Genomic DNA, 17968 nt, shown 5'->3' with positions numbered 1-17968 from the left:
GTCTGCGTAGGAATTATCTTTTGTGCACAAGCAGCACTTGAATGACCAAAAACAGCACATGATGTTCACATTTAGGAGGCTTCCAAGTATACTCAACAAGTATATTCTTAACAATTTTGCCATAAACAATCAAAGGTATCTCACTAGAAAACTCACTATCTGCAGAAATTTCTACATAAATTCTGGCACTAGCCATTCGATATCTAGTTAAAGTAGGCTCATCAGAAAGAATACGATATCCTACTACACCAGCTATCAATCCAGACCTGCAGGATTCTACAGATACAAATGAACTTTTCTCAATAACATCCAAGTTGGAATTGTTTTCAAAGCTACAACATCATCTTCTAAATCCTGTTGCCAAGGTCTAACCAAAAACAATTTATTCGAAATATAAAATGAACCATATTCTAGACAAGTAGATCGATCCTCAGCAGAATCAAAATAAAAAACAAACACTGACTCACCATGTATAGTCATTTGAAAGTCACATTTAGGTTTCCATACTTCAGTAACAGCCTTCTTAACCACCGGAAAAGCAAGCTTCTTACCGACAGAAACACTAATAACTAGATCTTCACAACTCTTAATATCAACTGCAAACTTAGATGTGGAAACATTAGAAGATAATTTTCCATCAAACATCACAGGGTTCACAAACTTCATATCATCCACAGGTTTAGAACCTTTTTTCATATGAAAACTTTCTATCCAATCTTTAGATGAACCACCGGAACTAACATGATTCCATTTCGAGCCAACCATTGGAGTAGGAATTCTACCACAAAGTTAATAGAGATGATTTTAACCATCGTAGCAAAAGCATATAAGTTGCAATATTGGCATTTAGCTCAAATCTCTGTAACAAAGTATAAACACATGATTTTTACCATGACGTAAGAGAGAAATCTATAGTTTAGGACAGTTTGATGCTGGCTGAAACTGAAGCAGGTATGTTCATTTTTTGCCTTCATGATGTCACAACAGGCATATCTGTTGGTGTAGTAGTTACTGAAACTCATAAATAAGTCCGAAACATGCTTTGTATTGCTCGGTATCCAAAAACAAATCCCCTAATATGTTATACCAGATAATCAGATATCATTATTAATTTTTTCTTTGTGTTCTTTTGTTTTAAACTGTGTCAGTCATGGACGAATGTGAATTTAACATCACCGCAGCTCTCTAGGCAAACTGAATACAATTTGTCACTAGAAAATTCAACCCTCCGGCGTATCTCTGCAAGGCAAGTTTACGTTCATGATTTTTGATAATTTCTTTTTAATATATTTTTGTGACCTATAATGGTTTCCTTTTTTTGTTTGCCCGAACAAAATGTTGCATTATATGACCTTGTTAATTTGATATTGGCCTTTTTGGATAGAGTAATAGTCGGGGAATTGTTGTAATGTATATAGTTCTTAATCCTAACAATTGTCTCAAGAGTTCAGAGATTCGGCAAACACTTTCGCGGAACAAGCAATTATGGTCGAGAACAATTCTGGTCGAGAACAGTCAGAAGGATTTGCTACAGAAGCGAATTTTGCATGGTATTGTTGGTTCTTACTTAGTCACCGTCTCTCGCATGTATTGTCTTCATAACTCCAAACTGTAGTCTCAACTACACTTTGATGCAGGTCTGGATATTACACTGTTAGGCTCCAATGAATTCTATTCATATCGCACTCAGGTATCTTTCTGTTGGTTCTGTATGTCATTTGTTTTTGTTTCTGTGTTGGTTAAATTTTAACGTAGCATATTTGAACATGAAGCACTTCTAGAATTTGGCTGCTCCCATCTGTATGTGATTTGTGCTTCCTCCACCTCATGTTTATTTTGGTCAAATGTTTGTGGCAACTACTCTTGAAAGTGGTTTAGTGGAGAGAATCTGGGATTGACAATTGAAAGTCAATGTTAAGTACTTTACTAAATTCCATGCATATGTGGAAGTATCTCCAGGGTTACTTCTTTTTAGATCTCTAAATTTATTGTACTTTTGATGGTAGGTTGAGGCACGTGGGCTCCCTTTGACACCAGAATCATTGGCATCGCTTCCACCCTTTTCACCAATTACCTTCACCTCAGATGCATACGGAGCAAATTGCAAACCTTAAGTTGCAAAAACTGGTCTCGGCTCCTCTGCAGCAATGACAACGGCAGTGGTTGCTGCTTTACTTCAGTATCTTGGAGTTGTTAAGCTTCCTCTTTCTTCGAACACTTTTCTTCGAGTTGAGAGTGAGGATCTTGATTTGGTTCATATGGTAGCTCAAAGTGCTCACTGTATTGCCCAAGGGAAGGTTGGCAGTGGGGTTGATGTCAGTTCTGCACTGATTTGGTTCGATTTTCGCCCAGCGTGCTCTCTTCTGCTCAGGTCTCTCTCTCTCTCTCGCTCGTTTTTAACTGTCTAGGGATGCTGATGGGTACTTGTTAGAGTGTGATTTTGTTTGGAATCAGCAAATTGCTTTGTAATTGTTCGTTGGTCTCAAATTACAGGTTGCGCCTACACAACAGGTTATCACAGACATGTTGAAAGGAAAGTGGGATCATGAGAAGACTCAGTTCTCCTTACCCCCATTAATGACCCTTGTAAGTTTTACTCTAACTACAAGTTGCATATCTATCTCACCATTTAATTCTTTTTATATCATCTTCCATCATATCATGTTTCAGAGAGTCTTATTTTGCCACATTATAGAGAGCCGGTCTTGAGCAAATAGACCCATACCTATGTCCTAATTTACAACTAAATAAATTAGAATCATCAGAACTAGTATAGCAAATACCCTGTGTCACATTGTTGTTATATTCAAGTCGACTTTATGTTTTGAAAGAACTGCGTTTAAGTTCCACTTGGTGACAAGACTTGTTTCGGATCTTCTGCAGCTACTAGGGGAACCAGGAAATGGAGGATTCTCTATACCATTGATGGTTGGTGCTGTAAAAAAATGGTAAGCATCTGAACCTCAAAAGTCCCAAGAAACATGTAAAATGTTGTCGGATGCAAACACTTTGCTTGAAAGACAACTTAATGCATTGAGCATGCTTGCAAAAGAGCAGTGGGAAACATACAGATATGTTTTGAATAACTGCAGTAATCTTCTTAGCGAGAAGGTAATCCTGGGACTCAAATTTCTCATTCCCATAATGTGTCTTGTCCAAGATATCCTTTAGGCTGTGATCATATGCTAATTCTTTCCTACATTGTATTTCATCTCACAATCTCTTTCTTGACTACCTAGTTGTGTATTCTGGCGCTTCATATCATATAAAAAACTCTGGATATTTGATATCTGAACAGTGGAAGGAGCTCGCATCTGATGCATGCAAACAAGCTGTTGTTAAAGCATTGTTAGGGGCAAGAGATTCAATTGTCAACATTAGATGTCATATGCGCAAGATGGGAGAGGAAGCAGGTGTCCCGGTAGGTTCTCTTTAGACTAAAATTTTTCACACAATATTGCATAACAGAGTGTCACACAATAAGATAGAATATCTATTAGCTGCCTTTACGAGCTATGGTTTTAAAACACTTTGTCATCTGAATGTAAGATTACTCTTCTTCTCCAACTGGCAGATTGAACCCGAATCACAGACAAAGCTTTTGGACGCTACTATGAATACCGAAGGAGTTCTCTTGGGTGGAGTTCCTGGAGCAGGTGGATTTGGTGCAATTTTCGCTGTCACTTTAGGAGAATCCAACAAGGTGACAAATATGTGGAGTTCACGTGGAGTTATGTCTCTGTTGGTTAGAGAAGATCCCAGAGGGGTTTCTATAGAAACTGAAGATCCACGAATCAAAGGTATCTCATAGGGCAGTGCTTCAGTTCATATCTTGATTAGTCATTGTATCTGTTCCTCCTTATTGATATATGATGTAAAAGCCACCTCATACTGCAATCAGTGCAAAAAATATGCTTAAGGTTTCTAGGTAGATGTAGATCATGAATGCTGTGGTAGAGTGGCTATGATAAATACTCTCACCTAAGAATGAAAACAATAGAGATCATTTTGCTGTTGTAATTTTAGTTATTCGAATAATTCTGCAATGAAAAACATATTGTTTCCAAAGCAACTTCTTCAGCTCTGGACAGGGTTTGATTCCATCATGTTCTGTAAAAAAACTAGCACACTATCTGCTTTTTCTCCTTTCTGATGTATTTCTTGATATAAGAGAATACCTTCCACTGGATTCCCGTCCTTCACATATCCTCTTATCATATTGTTGAATTCGAAATACACCTGGGTCATTGATATTTCAAAAAAGCGAACAAGCATACCCATAATTCATACTGCTCCATTCAGATATTGTGCATATATACGGTCAGCGAATGCCATTCACGTCGTGCATCCATTCTAGCTTAAGTGGTTGAGCATGGACTTGTTTGAAATCTTTCATGCACTTATTCAATTTTAAGCTTCAGGATGGATGTTTTTCTTGCAGAGTTAACAGATTGTTCTGTAGATGGACTGTTGTCCTAATCATATAAAAAGCTTATACCAATCAAATAAGAGAATAAGATAGACATGGAAACTTCATATATATCTATAATGGAGTGATCCTTTTTTGTTGAGGATATGAAGAGTACACACAGTAACAACAATTGCAAAAGACAATAATTTTAAGAGAGAATTTGGAAATAAAATGCTTTGGGAATTCGAGGTTTTCTTAATTGAAATTTCTCACATGGAATTCTCTCTTTCTCTCATCATCTTACAGGAGAACAAAGACAACAAAGAGACTCCCTAACTTCACTTGCGACAATCTAATCTTGACTTTTCAGAAATGCCACCATCTTTTCCTTGTCTTTCCTTATTAACTGCAGTTGCGGAAGAAAAGCATTCTTCTTCTGTTTATTAAGTACGCATTCAACAAATTCCTACAAAAGAAACAAGGTTATAGCTAACACATCAACAACAATCAATGACAACAATATACAAGGTAGACGACATAATACAAGGTAGCCGACATTATAATATGCGATAAATTCTTTAAGACATATGATAGTAATAATCGAAGTGTCTCCAAATGAAACAACAACTTGGCAGGATACCATTCAAACAACAACTTGACAGGATACCATTCATAACTCTTGCTCAAATGGTGGGTTTCTGGAGAATCCAAATCCCCTCCACGGACTCTACCGAAAAAATAAGTTACAAGGGAAAAAATAAATATTATATGCACACCGTGAGGATTTGAATTCAATAAAAGAAAACCTACTAAACAAGTCGTATAAGATTCAAACGGATACATTAAAGAATCTTTCCTGAAACCCTTGCAAGAATAAGAATGTCAAGTAAGATGAATATAATAGAGACTATATTAGTCTTTTAATGACAAGAATACACTTTCTCTAAACAACCATTATCACATGAAATATGGCTTGTGTTCTGCCTATTATCAGACTTGATCAGAGCAAAGTATTACGGCCGTCTCTATTCAGTTCCCTCACATGTTCTGCCACTAAGTGTGGCAGCCAAAACATAATAATTCAACATCTTTATACTAAAAAGATTACTATCAAATAAGAAGAATGGCACACAAGTCTTCACCGGGATGATCTAAATGCTAAGCGCCGAGAAGGTCTCGCACATAAGACCCCAGAAATTACCTACGGCAGGCAGTATTACAATGTCCATTCACACAAATGATTGACAAAACAACTGTTTAGAATTGCAAAACTTTGAAATTTGGTCATACTGCCCAAGGATTTCATGTGAAATTGTGAACTAGTAGAGTAGGAGTTTTCTCTTAGGACAGAGAGGATTTACATACCGTTGATTCATGCAGCTCGTCGAGCCTCTTTTCCTGAAATAAGTTTTAGGGTATGAAACACCTTACAGACACAGAAATTGGAGAAGATATAACACATATTATCTGTATTCTAACCAGACAGAGATATACCAGAATGTTTTGAGCACCAACGAGATAGTATACGGCGGCACCAGAGGCCGCAAATCTAATTGCATCAGCCGCATTATTGTAACATGCTTCTCTCAACACCCCCATAACAAAACTTGCCCACCTAATCATACTCAAAGACAAATCAACCTAACCTGCAAATGATCCAAAGTTAAATCACAGCATCAACAACGAATCCATTCCTCATACCCCCCTAAACCAATCAAAGCTAAAATCTAAGCAATAGTTTGTTTGATACCCATAAAAGGCTAAAAATGCAGCGTATGCTGAGAAACAAAGAAGAGAGAGCTGAAAAAATCAAAACCATAAATTTGAGAAGAAAGTTGTAAATCAGTAATAGTGCCGCCTCCTCCACCAAACGATCGAGCTGACCTGAGCTGAGCTGCAATTTGTTGCAAGAAAAAAGAAAGAGGGGAAAGTGGGAGACAGAGAGAAAACCTAGCTAGTGAGAGTGAGAGAGTGATGTGGGGAATCGGAGGGAAACAAAAACTAAAAGGAAATGCAACTTGTAAAGGGAGCCCAGTTTGGTTTTGGGGCAGCTTTAAACGCTGGGACAAAACTTTCAGCAGAAAATGGTGTCATAGATTAGGGAATTACTAATGAAATTTCACGTTTCGATATGTCTACTTTTGCAAGGGGGTATCCAAAACCAAAAGCACAGCCAAAATTTGCGTAAGGAGGGATCATGTCATACGAAAGGTTACAAACTAGAAGTTCAACACAGATTTCAAGGGAATGATGTTAGGAAATTTGAAGCCATAGACTTTGTCTTGGGAAGACTCATAAAGCTAGACTCCCAGCAACCAAACGTTGCTGCTAAGTTAGCTAGGATCTCCAGTTCTTCTACCTTACTACGAAACTTAAACTGGAAAGGTCCCACTATGCATTTAGTTTTGCAAGCCTTACAGTTCAGTCCAAACTTAACTCCTCAGGATAACTGTAATAACTCTAATATTTTGTTCAGGGATCTTCATGGTGCTATCCTTAGCCCAGATGATACCAATGCTGTACTTCTGGAGTAGGTTGCTCTACTTTGAGCTTTCCTTCTCTGTTTTTCTATAAAAAAGAAACACTCATACGATTATCTATTATTGTTATAATATGATAAAGTTTAGTATTTTCTTGCTTTTCCCGTTAACAACGGATCACAGACAGCATCCATTTCGACATACGTTTACATGCACATACAAAAACACTAGTCATTTTCAAGTAGAAGGCAACATGAGTTTTTTTACACAGTAATTCATACTCCCAAAAACTATAAGCATCTGAAAAAACAGACTCTAGACATTTGTTTCCTGCATCCTACCCCTAAGACAAAAGCATTTCTAAGTTTCAGCTTCAAAGTATCTGTCCAGAGTTTCAGCATGTTTCTCCAATCTCTTTTGCACACTTAGAGCATTATCCGCTAAATCATCCTCATTCTCACGCAGCTTAGTGGTAAGTTCCTACAAGAGAAAGGGGGAAAATGCGAAGTTCGTTACTAGAGTATTGCATCAGTCCTTTATAACTTACAATAGTGGTGAAGACAAGAAAAAACATCCATTGTGGATTTTCTGAAAACAACAAGTAACGTATATTGTTCGTAATCATAAGAGCAGTTGTTGACTGACTAGGGTGCATCCATTTCGACATCATTCCCTGAAAAACCAGCCCTCCACCATGTGAGCCCTAAAGAATGGGAATGCAGCATAGGTCGCGTGTTTTCTATGAAAGATGCAACTCTATGGAAGTTTTCTTTAGAATATCATTGCTGCCCCTAATGTGAATCTTATGGTGTTGGCACTGGAGAGAGAGGATAAAAGGAATGCGAACTACGCAATTATGCTACGTACTGGTGGACTTTCGAGGTGGTGATAATTAACTATCTCCGACAGGTTGAGTCGAATATGCTGTCAACCATGTGTGTTAACCAGGACATCAGATCAAGAATTTCATGTAAAAAAGCAAACTGAAGCATAGTTAACAGATAAAGAGTTTGAAGCTGCAAGCAGCAAATTCTAATTTGCAATCACACTAGTTAGAGTGATCAAGACTTTTTCGCAAAAAAAATCCGAAGAAGTATTCAATCATTAAGAGCTCTAGTTGAAATAATATACCATGTAGTCCGTTTCGATCTCGCGTGTCTTTGTAACCTGATAAAAAGGAAAACTTATAATGAAAACCATTAGAAAAACAAAGAGACTACTTTACCATTATTTGGGAGCTGATAGATGTAAGACTTGTATAGATACCAGCCAACTCATGAAGTTGGAAATGGTTATGGACGAGGGTGAACCAAGATTACATCTAGCACCAGATGCAGATGAATCAAGGATTTCTTTCAATGACATATCTTCATTACATTAGAACTATACCTTTAATCCCTGTTTTTTTGAGGATGATTTCAAATGTTTTAGACATACAATTTGCCCAACTAATAAGTAGATCATTGTTGCCCCCCAAAAAAGAAAAAAAAGAAACTTACAGGGACAATTCTTACTCAGGCTCTTAGCTTTACTTAAGAATTAGCACATATGCTTATGCAGACCGTTTTTCGAGCTAAAATGGTTTGGTCTGACAAATTCGGAAGTCCTATATTCAAGAATCCAAAATTTCTTATGCTAAAGTAAAGTTAACACTAGGCTAACATCTATGTCGATGGCAAGAAAAATATATGTGTATGCTGCTAATTGGGAAAGAGCAAAATTTATTAAATGTTGTATTGGCAGAAGAAAACCGTAAGAGATGGAAATTCATACCAACTTCCAAGTCCTGCTCCACAAATACCCGACTAATAATCCTGTAGAGTAGCCCAAAGTAGTTTGTCCACCCATCACTATTTCTTTGAATCCCTGAACTTATTTCTTCATTCTGATCTATCTCTCTGTTAAAAATGAGTACCAAAAATCACATTAAATCAACATTTTAAGGAATCATTACATAATCACCCCCAAATTTGAATTTAAAACCAACATTTTAAAGAAATGAAACCGTTTCCTCAAAGAACTGAAAATTCATGAAAACCTTAAAACCCTGAGTTTGAAGACAAGAAGGAAAAAAAATGGCTTTTTTCCTTCTACATACTCAAGAACACAATAATCAGAATGAGGGTTTCTCGTAGGGCTGGCAACGGATAAATATCCGGCGGATATCGGCCGTTCCGATAAGGTTAAGGTTAAGGTTAAGAATTATCTGATATCCATAACATCCGGGCGGATATCAAAAAATTCAATTCGATAAGGTTAAGGTTAAGCTATCGGATATCGGATTTTTATCGGTTAATATCTGATAACTAGGAAAAAAGAAAAGGGAAATGTTATCATGTTTGTAATCCACTTACTCATAATTAAATAAAGCCACCAGCTGAAAGAATTTCTCTTTTATATAGTATTAACAGTTGGAAACGAAGTTTGAACCTATTTCCGTTTACGACAAAATCCCACATCACAGCAACAATCCCGTATTATGTATCAACAACCAGTGCAGCTAAATTCCCAATTAAGAAGTTCTCAAAAACTACTACCATTTAACCCAATGCCTACCCATCGATGTATACAGGCAAACTTCGACAGCATCAAATTTTTTTAGCAGGTTTTACACCATAACTTCAGGCCTTTTGTCTGCCTTCCTTGTCTTAAGAAATCAACAACACCCATCTCTGATATGAACTCTATACAACCAATACATATTGAAACCCATCGCAGCAACACCTTCTTCTTCACCGTCGTCTACTCTCTCAGCCACCACATAAAACCCCAATAGATCCATCATCTTCGCTGCTCTACCGGTCTCTTCTACCACCAACAACAATTGTTCTTCGCCATTCAACACTAATTTTAGGTCAAAACTCCAATCCACTCATGTTGTTGTAGGAATTCAAAGTATTTAGCACCTGAATCTCCTGGCATTTCCCAACTCAATAAAAAATTTAATTTCGATCCAATCTTGGACGTGGATAAACTCCTCCGAATTCTCCTGATGTTGCTTTATTGGTTTTAAATTGAAAACTTTCGCTTAAACCCAATCTTGGATTCCATCTAAACCAATCAGTTTCAACTGTTGTTACTGGATTGAAATGATTAAAAATCCGAGGATTGGAGATAAGAGGAGGGAGCGAATCAATACCTGATTCAGAGATTAATTATTGGAGAAATGAGAACTGGGTGATTAAAATAATCGAGAGGGGGGAGCGAGACTGAGACTGAGAACATAGTGAGAAGAGAAGAAGAAAAAAGGGGGAATGTCTTCTCTTCTCTCGACTCCTCGACTAGTATTGGTATGTGAAAATTACTAGTACGCCCCTACCCTATCGGATATCGGATATTAACCAATTGGGTAGAGCCCAATCCGATTCCGATAGGTTAAGGAGGAAATATCCGACAAGTTATCGGATTCGGATATCCGGTATCCCATACAACGGATAAAATTCTATAGGATCTTGAATAATCGGAAACGGATCCCGGATATCGCTCATCTATTGCCAGCCCTAGTTTCTGGTCTTCCTTTCACTATCCTAAACCCTCTAGTATTTTGGTTAAAGATGAGATAAATGGAGCTCATTTGAAAGAATGAAAATCCATTAATGTAGCAATGAATAAACCCATTAAGTTTGATCGAAAAGATGAAATGAGATGGTGGTGTTTGAGTTTACCTGTGTCCTTGAGAAAATGTTGATTATATTTTCAGTGTGAAAGAGGAGAGTAAAGTAAAGTTGAAGAGAGACAGATAAAGAGACTAGTAGAAAGAAACAGAGAGGAAATGGAGTCTAAGACTCTAATTCTGACTCCGAGCAGTGACAAATGAGTTATGTGATGGAACTGGGTCCCATTTGGAATATTTTTATAATAGAAATGAGAGGTATTATAACAGCACTTAGGGCTGGCAATGGATGACCGATATCCGGGATCCGTTTCCGATTATTCAAGATCCTATAAGATTTTATCCGTTGTATCGGATACCGGATATCCAAATCCGATAACTTGTCGGATATTTCCTCCTTAACCTATCGGAATCGGATTGGGTTCTATTCGATTGGTTAATATCCGATATGGTAGGGGCGTACTAGTAATTTTCACATACCAATACTAGTCGAGGAGTCGAGAGAAGAGAAGACATTTCCCTTTTTTTTTCTTCTCTTCTCACTATGTTCTCAGTCTCAGTCTCAGTCTCGCTCCCCCCTCTCGATTATTTTAATCACTCAGTTCTCACTTCTCCAATAATTAATCTCTGAACCAGGTATTGATTGCTCCCTCCTCTTATCTCCAATCCTCGGATTTTTAATCATTTCAATCCAGTAACAACAGTTGAAACTGATTGGTTTAGATGGAATCCAAGATTGGGTTTAAGCGAAAGTTTTCAATTGAAAACCAATAAAGCAACATCAGGAGAATTCGGAGGAGTTTATACACGTCCAAGATTGGATCGAAATTAGATTTGTTCTTGAGCTGGGAAAAGCCAGGAGATTCAGGTGCTAAATACTTTGAATTCCTACAACAACATGAGTGGATTGGGGTTTTGACCTAAAATTAGTGTTCAATGGCGAAGAACAATTATTGCTGGTGGTAGAAGAGACCGGTAGAGCAGCGAAGATGATGGATCTATTCGGTTTTTATATGGTGGCTGAGAGAGTAGACGACGGTGAAGAAGAAGGTGTTGCTGCGATGGGCTTCAGTATGTATTGGTTGTATGGAGTTCATATCAGAGATGGGTGTTGTTGATTTCTTAAGACAAGGAAGGCAGACAAAAGGCCTGAAGTTATGGTGTAAAACCTGCTAGAAAAAGTCTTGATGCTGTCGAAGTTTGCCTGTATACATCGATGGGTAGGAATTGGGTTAAATGGTAGCAGTTTTTGAGAACTTCTTAATTGAGAATTCAGCTACACTGGTTGTTGATACATAATACGGGATTGTTGCTGTGATGTGGGATTTTGTCGTAAACGGAAATAGGTTCAAACTTCGTTTCCAACTGTGAATACTATATAAAAGAGAAATTATTTCAGCTGGTGGCTTTATTTAATCGTGAGTAAGTGGATTACAAACATGATAACATTTCCCTTTTCTTGTTTCCTAGTTATCGGATATTAACCGATAAAAATCCGATATCCGATAGCTTAACCTTAACCTTATCGAATTGAATTTTTTGATATCCACCGGATGTTATCGGATATCAGATATCCGATAATTCTTAACCTTAACCTTATCGGAACTGCCAATATCCGCCGGATATTTATCCGTTGCCAGCCCCAACATCACTGGTTTGATCGTGTTTTCTTGGTGTTAAAGAAAATATTTGTCGTGCAACCACCTAATTATGAGACAATTACATTTTGTATCGTGCAAATCTGATGTCTATATATATACCCACTAAAATCAACGCCTCTACTTGACTGAAAAAGCGACAACCTGGTCCTTAACATATATATAAGATTGTGCGAAGTTATACAAATCACAACTAACCAAAGAGGTTTAGGTGAAAAATCCCCGATAACACCAACAATTATCTAATTTTTTTCATGATCGGATTACTCCCAAATCAACTGAGAATTCACTTAAAACACCAACAACCGTAAAATATACTGCAATCATGATAAATTAGCCAATATATGCCACAAAAAATAGACAAAGTTAATGCAATGCAATTATTCAAGGATTTGGTGCAATGGAACTTATGATTGATTATGAGTACCAAGCTTTATATACACAGTTACATATAAGAGATAAGTATAGACGAATTCTAAACTACCTAGTCAAGCTATCCTATATTACAAGATTTACAGCTAGTAACATAAACAAAATAACAAATAGATACAGATTACAATGACCGTGTGGACTGGAAGTATATATACGTCAATACCCCCTTAAGTTGGAGCAGGTGGAGAAGCTTGACAAATGCCCAACTTGCTGACAAATTTCCTGAACTGGTCAGCACCCAAGGGTTTCGTAAAAATATCAGCAAGTTAAAGTTCATAAGTTATATGTTGTGGTTGAATGAGATTGCGAAGGATGTGCTCGCGAACGAAATGACAATCTATCTCAGTATGATTCGTGCGTTCGTGAAAAACAAGATTATTTGGAATATGTAAAGCGGCCTGACCTTCGCAATGAACAGGAAAATGAGAAGGCATCGAAATATGAAGATCTGTAAATAAATAACGCAACCACTGTAGTTCAGCTGTTAAGTTAGTAAAGCATGATTTTCCGATTCAGCGGACGAACGCGAGACAGTGGGTTGTTTCTTGGATTTCCAAGAAATAAGACTATCATCCAATAACACAAAATATCCAGCGGTGGATCGACGATTGGTGGGACATCCAACCCAATCTGAATCAGTAAAACCTCGTAGTTGTAAAGATCTAAGAGAAAAAAGAAGAATGTCATGACTTATGGTCTGTCGGGAAACCGAGGTTATGTTCATCTCGAACCAGCATGTTTCCATAGAAGTCAATTCCATGAAGCATCCTACTTTAGATAACTTAGCTCGAATCCATCTCTTAAATCTTTAGATTAGCATAATCGGATAATACTAGCACGAATATATAATCAATAGGATAATAGACAATCACACACGACACAAAGATTACGTGGTTCACCTTTTGTAGGCTACATCCACGGTCAAAAACACCCCTAGAATATTCATTATCATAATAAGTTATTACATCGTCACACATCATATAATCAACTAGTTATATAACCCACTAGCGCTAAAACGTTAGAAACAACAAGACATATTACGAAGAGTTTACCTCTTCCTTTGTTCTTCTTCTTCCATAAACCTTCACCGCCATGGTTGCTTCGACTTTAGACAAGAAAATGATGAACATAACGAATTCTAGCTTCTCCCGTATGAACCCTAGAAACCCTAGATTTCTCCCATACCCACTCTTTCTACAAGTCACTTTTCTCACATGAATTTTTCCCCATCACCAACCATTGTAGGACACAACGGTTGTGACCCAATCACTCTCATAAAGAGAGACTATTCTATAAGAGAATGGATTTCTACTCACAACATAAGCCCTCTTATATAGTAGACAAATCCTTGTTCCCTAAGTCTTAGAACTCTTAAAAATAGACTCACACCTTAACGAGGAAACCCTAAACTTGGAAAACACTCCTCCAAACCGTCATACAAGTTTCCTAATCCAAACTATCCTTGTAGACATTCCAAAACCAAAACTGCCCTTTAGCCACGGTTTTGACAGCATTAGATCACTGTTTTTCGCTGCAAAACTGTTACCTAAAGTCTGTTTTCAGCCATATTATTTTGTATACGGGACAAAACCCCAACATGGTCCCCTTTAAATACCGAATATGCGCAAGGAAGCATCACGATGAGCGGACCTAGGAGAAGACAAAAATTGGCTTAAATAAGCAACCGCATAAGTAATATCAGATCTAGTTACTGTAAGATAAAGTAGGCGACCTATGAATCGACGAAATTGAAGAGGATCACCATCAGTAGGCAAAAATTTTAAATGTTGCTCCATGGGAAAAGAGGATGGATTTGCACCTGTTAAGCCAGCATCAAGTAAAATATCATGTGTATATTTACGTTGACAAAGAAAAATCCTATTATAAGAGCGGGAAACCTCTATTCGCCGAGTTTAGCCGGATCAGTTGGTTTAGAAATAGATCCATCAATAAAATCAATCTTGTTATTCACACACAAAGCTCTCATCATTCCTATCTTCCATAATGTGTAGTTATCACCGTTTAATGGAGGATTACAAAGAAAAACATTGGGATTGTCTGAGGGATGAACAAAAAATGGATCACGATATGAAGCTGTGTCCAAATTGATTGAAGAAGATGGTTCAGAAATGGGTTGTTCTCCTGCCATTATTTAAAAAAAAAATAGGAAAAAAAAGTCCACACAGGAACTTTATCAAACACCTTAAGGTCAGAAGTTCCTGCTCTGTACCATCAAGGATTTGGTGTAATGAAACTTATCGATTGATTATGAGTACCAAGCTTTATATACACAATTACATATAAGAGATAAATATAGACTAATTATAGATTACCTAGTCAAGCTATCCTATATTACAGGATTTACAGCTAACATAAACAAAATAACAAATAGATATGGATTACAATTACCGTATGGACTAGAAGTATATACACGTCAATAATTATTACAGATCTAAGACGTATAACAACACAAAAAGAGAAAAACGTTTGATATTACTGACCAAAAATCTAAACTTGGAATCTAGTGGATGTTTTTCATCACATCAATTTTTTTAACCTATAGATTGATAGAGTCCATGCATAATCAAAGTTTTCATCAAAGGAGGATGGATACTAAAATGAAAAGATACCAATGGAAAGAACATACACATAATTTATTTTTCAAAATGATAGAAGATTACTATCTAAAACTTTGTATCTTCATTTATATTTACTCTGTATATGATCCACATAGTAGACAATGATATTCAAATCATATGAAATCAAATCTTGGTATTATCGATTGAAAAAAGAAAAAAAAAGGTGGTCTTATTTCTTTAATTAAGAACACACTTTAATTAATAATACTTAGAGAAAATGATTACCTAAGAAGCTATCAGCAAAACTAATATGCTTCGAAAAAAGAGGAAAAAAAAACTAACAAATCAGAAAGAAGAAACTCGTTTTTGAAGTTCTTGTAATATAATTTAACGCAAAGAGACTGGTAAACAAAATTTTCACCATTGTTTTTTGGACCGTTCCACAAAAGATCGTAATTTCTTAGAACCTGCAAAAACAAAAACAATCCAATTAAACTTAGCAGATTATACATATAGGGAGGAAATAAGAGAGCTTTAATTAGCCAGAATAAATGGAAAATATACAATATGAAGAAACAAAAGGGGTACATGAAAATGATTTCTCTCTTAATCAGGGTTAAGTCTTTCACTAGCCTTAAATACAAATAGGTGATACTTTTTTTTTTTCAAAACCTTGTTCCATAACACAGCCGAAACAAAAATATTTACATAGCTTGTGAGAAATGAATTATAAACAAAATAGAATGAGTCAAATGTCTGAGAAAGGTACCTACCCGGGTAAAAAATTTATTAAAGAAAGAAAAACATAAAAAAGAACCAGTCGTTAGAGCACTGCTCGGTCGAACTCGCAAGCGTTGATATCTCAAGCTTGTTTGTCAAGTTTAGTTTATCAAAACTATATACTTGATTTCTAGTCTACTTATATATATGTCTTGGATTAGTATAAAAGTGTGTAGTTGAGATTTAGACTTCACGGCGTTCACCGATTGAAGAAGAAGATCTACTGAAGATCTTGGAGGAACTTCATCAACAAAAGGTATCTGGAGATTAAAATTTATCTAACACTCAGAAATATATTCTATTCAATCTTGTAATGATACTAAGTCGTATATCTATATAGATGAAAAATCGGGGGTACAACAACCACACCCAATATTTCGATTAACAATCTATATGGACTAACTCCAATATACTTTCAAGAGAATCAACTAGACTCAATCATAATAAAGTATATCAAAGAGTTATATCTCACTTTCTCGATTCAATTCTTACTCAAGCAAAAGTCTAATTGAATACAAGAGAAATCACTTGAACGGTACCAAAGACCAATGTTCAAGTATCAATCAATGTAAATCAACAACCAAAGGTTGGATATTCTAATTGATTGATTCAAACGCACAACCAGTGATATTTCAATTACATAACAAAATATAGTGCGGAAAATAAATAACAGAGACACCAGAAGTTTTGTTAACGAGGAAACCGCAAACGCAGAAAAACCCAGGGACCTAGTCCAGATTGAACACACACTGTATTAAGCCTCTACAGAAACTAGCCTACTACAAACTAACTTCGGTCTGCACTGTAGTTGAACCCCAATCAATCTCACACTTATCCAAGGTACATTTATGCTCCTACGTCTCTGATCCCAGTAAGATGCTACGTAGTTGATTTACTTAGATGATCTCACACACAACTAAGAGTTGCTACGACCCAAAGTCGAAGACTTTAATAAAAAAATCTGTATCACATAAAAAATTATACAGTAACAGATAAATCTGTCTCCCACAGAAATACCTACAAGTTTTGTCCCGTCTTTTGATAAATCAAGGTGAATGATGAGTGCCAAATATTGTATATATTTATCCCTTTTTGTTGGCATTTTAACTCATCTTTTGTGCATTAATTCTACATTTTATCCCATATTCTGTATTTTCATTGTTTTCAAGAATAAATATTTTTCTTACTTAATTTTATATTTTTAGGTAATAAATAAAGTTTGGATGAATTGCGGAGCGGAATAGAGCAGAAAAGTAGTGAAAAGCCGGGAGGAATTACGCAAGGAAGCCGCAAAGAATGGAGCGCACGTCCAAAAAGCTAGGAATGGGCTCAAGAAGGAAGAATTGTTCTTAAAGAAGATATGGGCTTGGCATACCCAAGGCCCTAAACCCTTACCCAAACCCATTTTCTATAACCAAAACCGCCTCCATCTTCAGCCGTCGGATTGGATCCATCTCATCATCCGATGGTCGCTCCTTCATCGCGCATCAAAATCTGAAGCTCCTGAAAAACACCATAGTGCCTAAATTCCAAGCCTTCAGATTAGATCACATTTAGATCCTACGGTCGCTTCTCTGCCTGCGCATCAAACCTCGATACTTCCTCTTAACACTACAACACCTAACTCCATCCGGCACCGTTAGTTTCGTTGTATATCTGCATCCAACGGTCTCTGCCAGCCTCTTCACTTTTAACCGTTAGATTGATCCATCATCTCCACATCCCACGGCTCATCCTCGCTGTTCATCCAATTTGCTACAACCGCCCAACACCCGAGCACCCGATACCTATACCCATACCAAACATCCCCTTCCCCTTCTTCCATCGACATCTTCTCTTTCTCCCATACCCTGCCGCACCACCATCACCACCACCTTCTCCTCTGTCATCTCCACCAAACGCCGCCAAAAACTCTCTCCACCAAACCGTATCTACCCACATCACCCCCATACCCTACATACATCTCTAGCCACCTATTTTACCCATTTCCCCTCTAATTTTCCCTTGAAACCCTA

At 37.0% G+C, this 17968-nt stretch overlaps 1 long non-coding RNA gene and 1 pseudogene across 1 annotated transcript; both read left to right on the top strand.

The window, feature by feature from the left end:
• Positions 1-929: 929 nt before the first annotated feature.
• Positions 930-3811, top strand: LOC113279886 (annotated as a pseudogene).
• A 7226-nt stretch (positions 3812-11037) lies between these two features.
• LOC113277995 lies at positions 11038-11944 on the top strand. Its single transcript, XR_003325256.1, has 2 exons — positions 11038-11140; positions 11228-11944. It is a non-coding gene; the product is annotated as an uncharacterized LOC113277995 (long non-coding RNA).
• Positions 11945-17968: the final 6024 nt, after the last annotated feature.

The sequence above is a fragment of the Papaver somniferum genome, chromosome 5, assembly GCF_003573695.1.
Source record: "Papaver somniferum cultivar HN1 chromosome 5, ASM357369v1, whole genome shotgun sequence".
Classification (NCBI taxonomy): Eukaryota; Viridiplantae; Streptophyta; class Magnoliopsida; order Ranunculales; family Papaveraceae; genus Papaver; species Papaver somniferum.
The sequence above is the reverse complement of the archived record's forward strand: the minus strand, read 5'-3'. Positions and strand labels throughout refer to the sequence as shown.